At 41.8% G+C, this 13,913-nt stretch overlaps 1 long non-coding RNA gene across 2 annotated transcripts in view; it reads right to left on the bottom strand.

Annotated features, from left to right (window-relative positions):
• The window catches only part of LOC144317689 (uncharacterized), a 47,002-nt gene that overhangs the window by 12,604 nt on the left and 20,485 nt on the right, over positions 1–13,913 (bottom strand). The gene's annotated exons all lie outside the window — the stretch shown is intronic.

The following is a 13,913-nucleotide window of genomic DNA, read 5'->3' on the forward strand; positions in this document are numbered from 1 at the left end:
CACAAGCAGGGGGAGAGGCAGAGGGAGAGGAAGAAGCAGGCTCCCACTGAGCAGGGAGCTGACACAGGACTGGATCCCTGAGCCAAAGGAAGATGCTTAACCGACTGCACCACCCAGGTACCCCATAGAATAGTTTTTTGTGTTTTTTTTAATTTTTTTTTAAATTTATTTATGATAGTCATACAGAGAGAGAGAGAGAGAGGCAGAGACACAGGCAGAGGGAGAAGCAGGCTCCGTGCACCGGGAGCCCGACGTGGGATTCGATCCCAGGTCTCCAGGATCGCGCCCTGGGCCAAAGGCAGGCGCTAAACCGCTGCGCCACCCAGGGATCCCCAAATAGTTTGAAAGTATACTCTTACATACTCTTTCTCTTCTCTGGGAAAATGTATGTTTTTTTTTTTTTAATGTTTTTGTTTTAATGTTGGTTATAACTCTGTATCCATTTCATGGAGCATTTTTACTTTTTCTTTTTTAAAGATTTATTTATTTATTTATTTATTTATTTATTTATTTATTTATTTATTTATTTATTTGAGAGAGACAGTGAGCGCGAGAGAGAGAGAGAGAGAGAGAGAGAGAGAGAGAACTATCTGAGGGAGGGGCAGAAGGAGAGGGAGAAGGAGACTCCTCATTGAGCAGGGAGACTGACTCAAGCCTCGGTCCCAGGACCCTGAGATCATGACCTGAGCCAAAGACAGACACTTAACCAACTGAGGTTAATGTCTCACTAAATGTAAATATTTTCAGCTGGGCCACAAGTTGCACAGAGGAAGGGACCTACAGTTTTGTTAAGCACTACTCCAGTGGTTAGCACACTGATGGCACAAAATTGGCCATCAATATTTGCTGACTGTTTGATTACATGAATGAATAAAAGAAATAGCCTCAAAATGGAATATGAACCAAGTTATTCTTAAATATGGGCAAATTTGAGCTCCCTATGAAGGCCTTCTACTTCAGAGCAAGTAAAAGATAAGAACTGGGAAAGACCATATAGCCCCAATTATGAAAGCAGAGGGTTGTAGATGGAAGTGGATGCCTCATCATGGTCCCTCTATGCAGAAGCCCAATATAAAAAGATAGTGATGACAGAGATGTGTCAGTACCAGGGACCCCATCATCACTGGAGGTCTGCTAGAACCCTGGGCATTCATCATGCTATCTGAGAGCCAAGTGCTATGTAGGTTCTTGGGGAAGACTCTGCAGATACTCTCACAGACAGGAGACTGGGCCTAGAAAGAAGTAGATTTCTTAATAGAAAGAAGAGTCCCTCAAAATACCAACTTAAATTATATATTTCTTTTTTTAAAATATTTTATTTATTTATTCATGAGAGACAGAGAAGAGAGAGAGAGAGGCAGAGACACAGGCAGAGGGAGAGAGCCCATACAGGCTCCATGCAGAGAGCCCGAGGTGGGACTCGATCCCGGGTCTCCAGGATCAGGCCCTGGGCTGAAGGTGGCACTAAACCGCTGAGCCACCTAGGCTGCCCATATATTTCACTCTGTAACAAAACTGTATCCAAAAATAGATTACACTTACAAAATTCCCCTATCTTCTCGAGGCAGAGGTGGCTCAATGTCTTCTATGGGGAGCCAGAGAAAGCTTACTCACCATGTCCTCACCCCTCTGACTCATGCTCAGTGACTATCATGTTTATTCTGCATCTATATGTCAATACTAGGAAGTGCCTTGGACAGAGGTATGAGAAATCTATTCCCTGGAAAGATATTATATCCTAGGTATCCTAGCCGATATGTCTCACATGACTTTGACTAGCATCAGTTAGCCCTTTAGGTTCAATTACCAAATACACTGGCCAACAGATCTCTAGAGTTGCAGTAAGGATCATCACAAATCCCAGATTGTGATTTGTTCATTCATTCAGTACACTTGCCTGAGCACCTCCCGTGTGGGATATAATTGTTGGGTCAGTCCCTGGTATCTACCTAGACAGCTATTTCCACATGACCCAGAAATCTTGATCTATAGAATAGATTTGAAGATTGATGGCTTAGCCTGCTATTTGCCAAATTTCCTTTTTGTTGTTTCAAAAAAGAACAGAGGGGATGAAGGGAGCAGGAGTTTGAGAGAGCTTGTTTTAAATGTGCAGGTTGATTAAATTGTTGAGTGGGGTCACCATCACATGACACCTCTCCTGCATAAAACTCAGGGAAACCCCAGGACTCTACATCTGAGTAGAGCTCTATATTTGAGTAGCCTCTGGTGCCTGGTCCTGGCTCTTCTCTGAGTTGTTTGGCTACAGGGCCAGACCAAAGCCATGTTGATATTTTTTACTGCTATGACCAGACTTTCTGCTTTTTCACCATGGAGTCATTTAATTGCATTATCCTTTGAATCAGCTGCCATGTATATTAGGGGCGTCAGCCCCACACAAGACTTGGAAAGTAAGGTATCATAGTAAGGTAAAAAAAGGCATGTGCTCTACAGACAAAGCTTGGGTTCAAATCCAACCTTCTGCACTTACTTCTCTAGGCCTTATGGAAAAATAGGGCTAATAGGAGTCCAGTATCAGTTGGATGTACTCAACTGAAATCTACAAAAAACTCAGCTAACAATAAACACATCAAATTGTTTCGTATTACAAAAGTCTAGAAGTAGGTGTCTGCTAAAAACATTCAACTCGGGGATCCCTGGGTGGCTCTGCGGTTTAGCACCTGTCTTCAGCCCAGGGCGTGATCTTGGAGTCCCGAGATCGAGTCCCACATCCGGCTCCCTGCATAGAGCCTGCTTCTCCCTCTGCCTGTGTCTCTGCCTCTCTCTCTCTTTCTCTGGGTCTCTCATGAATAAATAAATAAAATCTTTAAAAACAACAACAAACAAAAACACACATTTAACTCTATCATCCAAGACCCAGGCTTTCCTCACTCTGCCCCATCATGCTTGCTGTGCTGGCTTTCGGGGTCTTCTGTGATGTTCTACTGATACTCTTTGCTCAAGGGAAATATTGCTCCTAGATTTCCTAGATCAATTTGGGAATACTGCTGTTTTGAGGAGGGAAGAAAGAGTAGGTAGGGGACAGTGGTCCTGTGATGGTTTGGATTGTTATTCCCCATACTTTGCTTCCTCTTTAAGTACACATTCATGCCCTTTGGTATGTGACTCTCTTGGACCAATGGAATGTCATGACATGATATAACCAGATACTTTAAATGTGCTTTTGTGACTTGATTTGGCCTCTTACACCTCTGTGATGTGTCAAGAGAAAAGCAAATTCTATATATCCACTTCCCCTTTAGCTTGGCCCAGGTTAAATAACTGAACATAACCAGGAGCCTGAAGTTCTACCATTCTCTGTTAAGCCCAACATGGATAAGCCAAACCATAGCCAACTTCTACCACCAAAAGCATGAAAATAGGTGATTGTTATTGTAAGCCATTGAGAGCTTGGAGTTGTTTGTTACACAGTAAAAACTGAGTATTGCAGGCCATTTTGAAGGCCCCACCAATGTCTAAGCTCTTTAGTAGGATCAATTATCTTACACCACAACTCAGAGATGTGAGGAGAAATAGTTTATCTATAAGTAATGTGGTTTTTCTTACAACCTTCATTCACTAGGTAGCATGAAAAGCTGGAGTTGTTTCAGTGCAATACCAAAGAATAAGTGGGTGTTCAGATACTTTTCAGTCTCTCTAGATAAAAATGCTCAGAGTCTCAGATCTCTCAGACGTCTTCCCTGCCCCCAGGCTTCTTGCTAAGTTTCTGTTGGGGGTGCATGAAGAGAGAGATGAGGCTTAAGTGATCTCCTCAGGGATGGGTATAAGAAGGGAACTGGGGTTCTCATGCTTTCAGTATGTCCTTTGGTTTATGGGCCAATATGCGCTTGGTCATGTTCACCCTGCCGGCCTTTGACTAAAGTCAGCACTTAGAGTATCTCACATGTCTCTCTTGGCTAGACCTGATCTCATCTCTCTGGCTGACTCAACCTCCCTATAGCTCTGCAAAGCCCAGTGGGCCCCTTGAATTTCCACTATGTCCCCCATCCAGCCCCTGACCCAAGCTGTCCAAACCATATGCCTCCATTTCCTTTGCCATCCTCCTACTCCACCATGGCCCATGGCAGGCCCTTGACTCTCAACTAAATGCTCATCATTGGGGAAGGACTGACAGTACAAATTAGACACTATCTCTCTGACAGTTCACCCTGATTTGCTCAGTTATCTACATTGGGTACCAGTTTATTATAACTTCAGTGATTTCTTCTATTTTCTGGGTATTTCTGAAGTCATTTCCCCAATTCCAAGTTAAACCTCTTTGATTCTTATCTCATTCTCCCCTCCCAGATATCTTCTTCAATGTCCAAGACAGGAAAGGGCAAGCTTCTCTTTTTTTCCTTCCATATCATATCCTTGGCTTGCTGACTCTGGTTGCCACTTTAGAAGACAGAAGTTCCTTTTGGAAACAATTCTTTGATGTAGGTGTTATCAGCATCATGGGTAGATGAGGAAACCAAAGACAATAGACTAAGTTATCCCCTCCTTTGGTAGAAATTTGAATCTGGGTTTGGGTCTTGATCTCATCAAATATTAGCTAAGTGAATATAGAAAATTATTTCTCTCTCACAGAGCTTGGTTTTCAAGACTATTGTTTTGTTGAAAAATTTTGAATTTCAATAATGCATATTAGCTCTTTTCTTTTTAAAAATATTTTATTTATGTATTTATTTGAGAAAGAGAGAGGGAGAGCACTTGGATGTGAGTGCCAGCAGGGAGGAGCAGAGGGAGAAGGGAGAAGGAGAGAGTCTGAACCAACCAGATGTCACACTGAACACAGAGCCCAACAGGGCTTGATCTCACAACCAGGAGATCATGATTTGAGCCAAAACCAAGAATCAGATGCTTAACCAACTGAGCCTCCCAGTTGCTCTTCCTCCCCCCACCCACCCAACAAGATTCATTTATTTATTTTAGAGAGAGAGAGGAGAGGCAGACTTCCCAATAAGCACAGAGCCCAAGACGTGTGGGGCTTGATCCCAAAGCCCTGAGATCATGATCTGAGAAAAATCAAGAGCCAAATGCCCAACCAATTGAGCCACCCACCCTTTTTTTTCCTTCTCTTAGCATTCCTTCTGAAACAATCCGAACCTCCTCACAAGATTGATGCCATAACCAAATAAAGAGGAGGTCATTTTCTGGCTAAGGGCAGAGTGAAAAACTCATTAATAGTTTCTAAGTTCTGGGTAGCCCCGGTGGCCCAGCGGTTTAGCGCCCTTTTGCCCCAGGGTGTGAACCTGGGAACCCGGGTCCCACGTCGGGCCCCCTTCATGGAGCCTGCTTCTCCCTTTGCCTGTGTCTCTGCCTCTCTGTGTGTGTGTGTGTGTCTCTCATGAATAAGTAAACAAAATCTTTTATAAATAAATAGATAAATAAATAAATAAATTAGTTTCTAAGGTTTTAAGTCAGTGGTGAAATTTATTCTAGCTCCCTGCTCTGCTTGACTTCCCTATTGTGAAGTCCAGTGAAATTTTGTCCAGTCCTTTGAGTGTGGGCATGCCCACATGTGTCAGTGTGTGGGTATGCATGTGTGTATGCATATGTGTGGCCATTTTGTGAAAAATCAACTTTCCAATTATTCTTTCAAAACTGTTTTCTTATGCCATGAGTCTTTGGCTTTTAAAACCCCAAAGCAAAAAAATATCTGACTCATTTATAATTGGTGTTAGCTATTATCATTTCTTCCTTGAGATAAAACCAGAACTCTGTTTTCTATGATGAGAATAGGGACAGGAGTTACAGGAAGTAGAGGGTAACTGGTTACTATTTTAAAGAAGATCCATTATCTCTAGGATCTATGTCAATGGCAATAGAGAGAAGAGAAGGCAGTGATGGTGACCCAACCAAACTGCCACTGAGCTGACTAGCCCTCTGGCTCCTCATTCTACTACCATGAGACATAACCCTGGCTCCAATAACCTTTGAATGCAGCACAGTGAACCAAGATATTTTTGAGTCTTAACCATACATCCAGCAGTATGTTATGTACTTTCATACACATTACCTCATTTTATTCTCAAAGCGATCCTTTAAGGTGGGTATTAGCATTCTCACTTTTTAATGATGAGGGAACACAGACAGAGGTTGGGTAACTTCTCCAAAGCCTCACAGCTAAAACATGAAAGAAATAGGATTCAATCCCTATCCCCTGTGATTTCTAACTTCATCTTCCTTTCCTTACTTTAAGGTATTTCTTGAGAGAATGTGCCAGCACCACAGGGGGAGGATTCTATAAAGATGAGTATTTTCTTTCTTGCAGGAGTTTATTTTTAAAACAAGTATGAAAGTGAGTTTACTTAATCTGGCTTTAAACTAAAGGCATCAGATTTAAGCCACTGCTAAAAATATATATATATATCACAAGTGGAGAGGGAGGCCCCAGCTCCCTTGGCACGTATTAGAGGGAGCTCATACTGGGACAGGTCAAAGAGCCACACAATCTGGCACTGGTGTTTGGGACATTTCCCATTCTTGTTGGGTTTTTGAAGCCTAACAAGAAGTAAAGAAAACGGTTGCCTAGGTCCATTTTTTAGAGCGCTTTAAAAATTCTAAAATGCATATTTTCTTCCAAATCAGGCTATGCTTTTAGCTGCCCTGTATGTTTAGCTCTTTTTGAGCACATCTAAATGTCATCAGATCTTTTTGGTGAGTACAGGGAGTCCCTCAAACATCAAGAACCCAGAGTTCTTCTGGTTCAGTTGGGTTATCTATTGATGCATAACAAACTGTACCAAACTTGTCTTAAATCAGTAACCGTTTTTATTGTTTCTCACAATGCAATGGATCAGGAATTCTGGCAGGTCATAGCTTGCCTCTGACTCCCATGATGTCTGCTGGGGCTGGAAGGTCCACAAGGGCTCCCTCCCTCACATGTCTTGGGACTCAGCTTGGAGGGCTTGAGTGGCCAGGGGATGACTGTAATTGCTCAATGGGAGTCATACATTTCAGGCCTCAATTCTCATTGTTGCTGGCTTCCTTCCTTCATTCTTATTCTTCTTCTTCCTTTTTTTTTTTTTTTTAAGATTTTACTTATTTATGAGAGAGAGAGAGAGGCTCCATGCAGGGAGCCCAATGTGGGACACGATCCCAGGTCTCCAGGATCACACCCTGGGCTGAAGGCAGACACTCAACCACTGAGCCACCAGGGCTGACCTTCGTTCTTTATTGTGAAATCTCAGGGCCCCTCTCTCTCTGTGTGGCCTTTCCACCCGGTCTCTCCAGCACAGTAGATAGACTTCTTACCTAGAGACCCAAAGTTTCCAAGAGAGGAAAAATGGAAACCACCAGGGTTTCTTTAGGCTTAGGCTCTGAACTGGGTCATAGTGGATACTATACCCTATTGGTTATATTCATGTGACCGAGCCAGCGACAGATTCAAGAAGAGGGGACTACACAAGGTTGTGAATATTGGGAGTCATCTATTAGGGGTCACCAGTGCAGCAGGCCACCATAGGTCTCAACTTGCATAGCCAATCCTGCAGAAAGTTCCTTCCCTTGGTATTTGTAGATAAGCCCACAGGAGGCCTTACATGTGTTTGTAAACAACAGCTGTAGCCACCAGGAAGTATCTGCTGTGTTCCTCCTCTCCTATTCTGGTTCAGTGACCATAGTTCTCAAAGTTGCTAAGGAAGCTTCGCTGTTATTATAACTGATATCCTACAGAGAATGCCATCAGCCAATCCTGAGTACCACATTAATGCTGGGGTTTGTGACAAACTGGGACATTAAGCCCCACAGCAGTAGGACTTGTGTCTGGAGTCCCTGACATTTCTCAGGAAACAGTTCCTTCCACTAATGAACTGGGACCTACTAACCACTAGCACTCAAATTTGTACCAGGGTCTGGTGTGATGGTGAGAAGACATCACTTTATCCCTTTCTCTCTCTCATAGATACATAGCAAAAGGTCAATCAGTGCTTCAAGCTTCTAAAACAATAAAGGCAGAAAATAGAAGGGGGAGAAATCTTCACCAGCCAATCAAAATGCCCTGTTACTCAAATAACTTTGTGATAATCTCTTTGAGAAGTTACTGAAATGAAGTTCTCCCAGTCAGTTAGAGGTAAAATGTCACAAATATCTGTAATAAAATAGTAGATTATAAAAGGACACAGGAGGAATTCTGATAAGGAACTCTTTTTAATGACCAAAATCACACAGCAAAGAGAATAGAAAAGGAGACAATAGCAACAAAATGTTGGAAACTTGAAAGCTAAAAAGTAGTGGTAACTAGTTTAGTAGACCAGAGAAAGCTGGGGAAAGCAGAGCAGCAACCAAATTTACATCACAGAAGCTGCAAAAAGAATTAGTGACACTGGTCACCTATGGAGGTGAGTATGGGGCTAAAAGCAGAAGGTTTAGTTGGAAGTCCACTTAGCAGCTGAACCCCAAATACCTCTCTTTTGAGAGCAGGCATGTGACTCCTCCTCCTAAACTAGTAAAAGTCTGAGAATTTATATCCTAGAACTTACCAATTAGAGAGTCTCTAGACTGGAGGACACCAGACAGCAAAGGTGCCATCCGAAAACAGGAGTATTAAGTGAAAGTTTAGAGTTCTCCACTGAAAGTTGAGATTCACAGCCTTTTCTCCCACTTAGCTCACAGAACTCTGGCAACCAGACTGGAACTCTCCAGACAAGAGATTGTCTAAAAAAAACCTGACAAGGACAAAAGAAAGGACCTAAAAGTGCAGATGAATATAACCAAGTAATAGCCCAGCTAGGTCACTACTGACGGGCTGGCGAGACTGGGGACCTCAAAATGGCCGATTGAAGGCCGCAACCTCCCAATAATGCCGCCTTGCCGCCATATCCTAACTTGGCTTACAAAGACCTGTAACTCTTCCCCGAATGCCGCCCTAACCCCCTTCTTCCCGCCGAAACTCTTTATAAACCCCCCTGCGGTTTGCCTGGGCCGACTTCCCTGACTCGGGCCTGTCCGGGAACCCGTCCCCAAGCGCTCCCCATTAAAGCGCTCTCCAACCCACCGCCTGGGTCTGCTGTCTTTAATTTCCTCCGCCGGTCATTAAAAGAAAACCTAACAACTACCCCCACCTTTGTCCCCTGGACAGCCCCACTTCAGCGTATCTTGCTGACTTCCAAGTGCCAGCATCTGAGTCTCTGCTTGTGATCTCTCTCCAAAGCCAAGGAAAGCTACTCTGCTTAGGCATAAGGTAGGCCAGAAGTGCTAGGGAATTAATACTTTCCCCCCCAGCAGCAGCTCTCAGCCAATGACTGTCAGGATTTGATGTATGAATATCCCATCTCCCTCACTCTTGCCTGGAATAATTCTGAGGTGTGGGTTTTGCAACATTTTCTCAATTTCTCCATAGGATTAAGGCTTAGTTATTCTCAGTGATAGCTAGCATTATGGCTGCCCTCTCTCCCCTGTCTTACTTCCTTGCTCCCCTACCTGTGTTTCCACTGAATACTTTCATTTGAATACATGTCTGATGTGTGTGTGTGTGGGGGGGTCCTTTTTGAGGGAAAGCAAACTAAGACAATCACATCAAAGTTGAAAATCTCCATTCAAAATGAATAGAATATTTATTTATTTATTTATTTATTTATTTATTTATTTATTTATTTAGATTTTATTTATTTATTCATGAGAGACACACACAGAGGCACAGACACAGGCAGAGGGAGAAGCAGGCTCCATGCAGGGAACCCCACAAGGGACTTGATCCCAGGTCTCCAGGATCATGCCCTGGCCCAAGGCAGCGCTAAACTGCTGAGCCACCCAGGCTGCCCGTGAATAGAGCTTCTAATCAGCTTTGTGGTGCCCCATTCTAAATATAAGCAGTCAAGGATCACCAGAAATTGAAGGAAAAATCCTATCTTGAAATACAGAGATCAAACAAAGCAAAAAATAAAATAAGTTGGAGGAAACAGAGACTAAAGAAAACTTACCAAAAGATCTTTTATTAATATCTTTAAGAAAGTTAAGGAAAGAAATTTGATGCATGAATTAAAAACAGAGGACTATAAAAAATAAGATCAGAGAACAAAACAAAGCTCTTGAAAATAAAAAAAAAGTGTGATAGCAGAGATGAAAAACATGATATGAAAGATAGACAAAAAAGAAGATAGATGAAAAAAGAAAAAGAAGATATGGAAGATAAAGTCAATGACATCTCCCAGAAAGTGGAATAAAAAGAAAGCAATATGGGGCCCCTGGGTAGCTCACTCAGTTAAGCGTCTGCCTTCAGCTCAGTTTATGATTCTAGGATCCCGGGATTGAGCCCTGCATCTGGTTCCTTGCTCTGCGAGAAGCCCGCTTCTCCCTCTCCCTCTGCCTGCCACTTCCCCTGCTTTTCATTTTTCTATTGTGTTTTCTGATTTTTTCCTATTAATTTGTGGAAATTCTTTATCTATTTTCATATTGGCCTTTAATTGTCTGTATGTATTGTGAATATTTTCTCTCACCCTATTGACTACTTATTTTACTTTTGAACTATGTTGCATAAATAAAAGCAAGACCCAAATTATATGCTCTCTACTAGAAACACATCCAACACAGAGACATATTTAAGTTAACAATAAAAGGATACAAGAAGGTGTACTATACAGACACAGTCCAAAGAAAGCAGAAGGACTATATCAATACCAGACAAATTAGACTTCAAAATAAGGAATATTACCAGGGATAGAGAGGGACCTAACAACAAAGGAATCAATTCATGAAAACATAACAGCCTTAAATGTTCATACACTGAACACAGCTTCAAAATACATATAGCAAAACTTCTAGAAGTGAAAGGCAAAATAGATAAGTCCACAGTTGGAGACTTCGACATTCCTGTCTCAGTAATTGATAAGACAACTAGACAGAAAATCAGCAGAGTATAAAAACCTGAACATAACATCAGTGAATTTGATCTTACTGACATTTTGGGAACATTCCACTCAACAACAGAAAAACAACATTCTTTTCAAAGACACATGGAATATTTATCAAAATAGATCACGTTCTGGGTCATAATATAAGCCTCATCAAATTTAAACTAATTGAAATCATAAAAAAGTATGTTCTCTTATCACAACTGAATTAAATTAGAAATCAATAACAGAATGATGTTTGGAAAATCTACAAAATATTTGCAAATTCTAAATAACTCATGGGTCAAAGAGGAAGCCACAAGGAAAATCAGAGAATATTTTTAATTTAATAAAAATGAAATGCAACATTATCAAAATTTGTGGACACTGCCAAACCAGTACTTAAATGGAAATTTAAACATTAAACTAGAAAACAAGAAAAATTTCAAATCAGTAATCTAATCTTCCGTCTTAAGAAATCAGAAAAAGAGGGACGCCTGGGTGGCTTAGTGTTTGAGCGTCTGCCTCAGGCTCAGGACGTGATCTGGGGTCCTGGGATTGAGTTCTGCATCAGGCTCCCCAGTAGGGAGCCTGCTTTTCTCTCTGCCTCTGTTTCTGCCTCAGTCTGGGTGTCTCTCATGAATAAATGAATAAAATCTTAAAAAAAAAAAAAAAACAGAAAAAAAAAAGAGTAAATTAAATCCAAAGCAAATGCACAATGACGTAAGAAAGAACAGAAATCAATAAAATTGTACAGAAAAACAATAGAGAAGCAATGAAACCCAAAGCAGATTTTTCAAAAAGATCATTAACATCAATAAACCTCTAGACAGACACATGGAGAAAAACTATTTTTAAAAATCTGTAGTGTCAGAAATCAGACCGGTGCTTGCCAGTAGCTCTACCTTGTGGGGAGGAGTTGACTACAAAGCAGCAGGAGGGAATTTTGAGGAACATGGAAATGTTCTAGAGCTTGATTGTAGTGGTGTAAGTGAACACATTTATCAAAACACACAGAACCTGGGGCAGCTCTGGTGGCTCAGCGTTTTAGCACTGCCTTCAGCCCAGGGTGTGATCTGGAGACCTGGGATCGAGTCCCAGGTCGGGCTCCCTGCATGGAGCCTGCTTCTCCCTCTGCCTGTGTCTCTGCCTCTCTGTGTGTCTCTCATGAATAAATAAAAATCTTAAAAACAAAAACAAAAAAACACACACAGAACCTAAAAAGAGTGAATTGTGTTACATGTAAATGATATCTCAGTAAACCTGATGTTAAACATCAGACTCCATTTTAGCATTTTAAGAGGAGAGTTTCACAATACTTTTGTTTTGGATGTGACTGTGTTCTGTATTACAAATAAAATGTGTGTGTGGTGGGGGGGTTGTTCATTTTTTTGTTTTGTTTGTAGCCCATATATTACGGTTAAAAAAGAAAGAAAGCATTGCCCTAGAACATGCCAAGGTTTTTTCTGCCTTGGAACTTTACACACAAGCCACTTCCTCTGCTGTAATGCTAAGACAGGTTCATTCTACTTGAAGTCATATTTGGGAGCCCTTTCCCAGTCACCCTGTCTTTCCACTCTCTAACTCTCTCACACTGTTTCTTTTGCTCCCATCACTTACTACAATCTGTAACTTTTTACTTTTTTTTTTTTTTTAAGATTTTATTTATTCATGAGAGACACAGAGAGACAGGCAGAGACATAAGCAGAAGGAAAAGCAGGCTGCCTGCAGGGAGCCTGATGTGGGACTCAATCCCAGGACCCCAGGATCATGCCCTGAGCCAAGGCAGACACTCAAATGCTGAGCCACCCAGGGGTTTCCCCCAACTTCATTTTATTTTATTTTATTTTATTTTTAATTTTTATTTATTTATGATAGTCACAGAGAGAGAGAGAGAGAGAGAGAGAGGCAGAGACATAGACAGAGGGAGAAGCAGGTTCCGTGCACCGGGAAACCGATGTGGGACTCGATCCCGGGTCTCCAGGATCGCGCCCTGGGCCAAAGGCAGGCGCCAAACCGCTGCGCCACCCAGGGATCCCCCCCAACTTCATTTTAAATTAAGTTTCTTCTCTGGGCCAGCTAAGCCTGGCTTGATGTGGAAAGCTGAAGTGGGAAATGGGCACAATGTGGCTGGCTTCTTCCTCATGCATTTCTTTCTAGGCTCCCTCAGTGTCCACCTTTCTCATCAAAGCTAGTTGCAAGGAGGTCTGGGAGAAAATGCTTTATTTACCCAGCACAGACCAGAAAGGGTTTGGGTTTCCTCTGGCTGAGGCAGATGTTTATATTGACTCTTGCTCTTGCAGGATGTTTATGAGTCTGTGTACTCCCTCAATTGCTGGTTCTCTCTCCCTTGCACTCTCCATTCAAGACCTTGTATTTGTCTTGTGTTTATTTTTGCACTCCTTGACTCTGGATTGGCTTTGTGACTTGCTGTGGTCAATAGAACAAGGTAGACGCAATCTTGTGCCAGCTCTGAGCCTAGGCCTCAGGAAGCCTTGTTTGTAAACTTCTGCTCTAATCTTGGAACCCTGACAATAGTCAAACTCAAACTAGTCTTCTGGATGACAAGATATGGGGCCCAGGCACCTCTTTGTCACCTCAGGAACACACAGCCAACCTCCAGAAGTAATGCTGTCTGGCCAACACCTGATCACAAGCATATAAGTGAGTTTTGCTAAGATGAAAAGAAGAAAAAAAAAGAAAGAAAGAAAGAAAGAAGAAAGAAAGAAAGAAAGAAAGAAAGAAAGAAAGAAAGAAAGAAAGAAAGAAAGAAAGAAAGAAGGAAAGAAAGAAAAATATTCATTCTGGCAAGAATAGAGCAGAGAGAGTTTGACTTAGAGCAAAGCAGCTCACACTTTAAAGCACCAAATCCTCTTTTTTTCTCTTGAAAAATGACAAAAATCACTTTTTGTTTGTTGTTTGAGCTAATTATAATGAGGACAACTGTTACTTTTTAAAATTAATTTGTTTTTAAAAAGATTTTATTTTTAAGTAATCTCTACACCCCACGTGGGGCTTGAACTCATTTATGACCCTGAGATCAAGAGTCTCATGTTCCATCAACTGAGCTAGCCAGGAGCC

Source organism: Canis aureus, chromosome 7 (genome assembly GCF_053574225.1).
Source record: "Canis aureus isolate CA01 chromosome 7, VMU_Caureus_v.1.0, whole genome shotgun sequence".
NCBI classification, from domain to species: domain Eukaryota; kingdom Metazoa; phylum Chordata; class Mammalia; order Carnivora; family Canidae; genus Canis; species Canis aureus.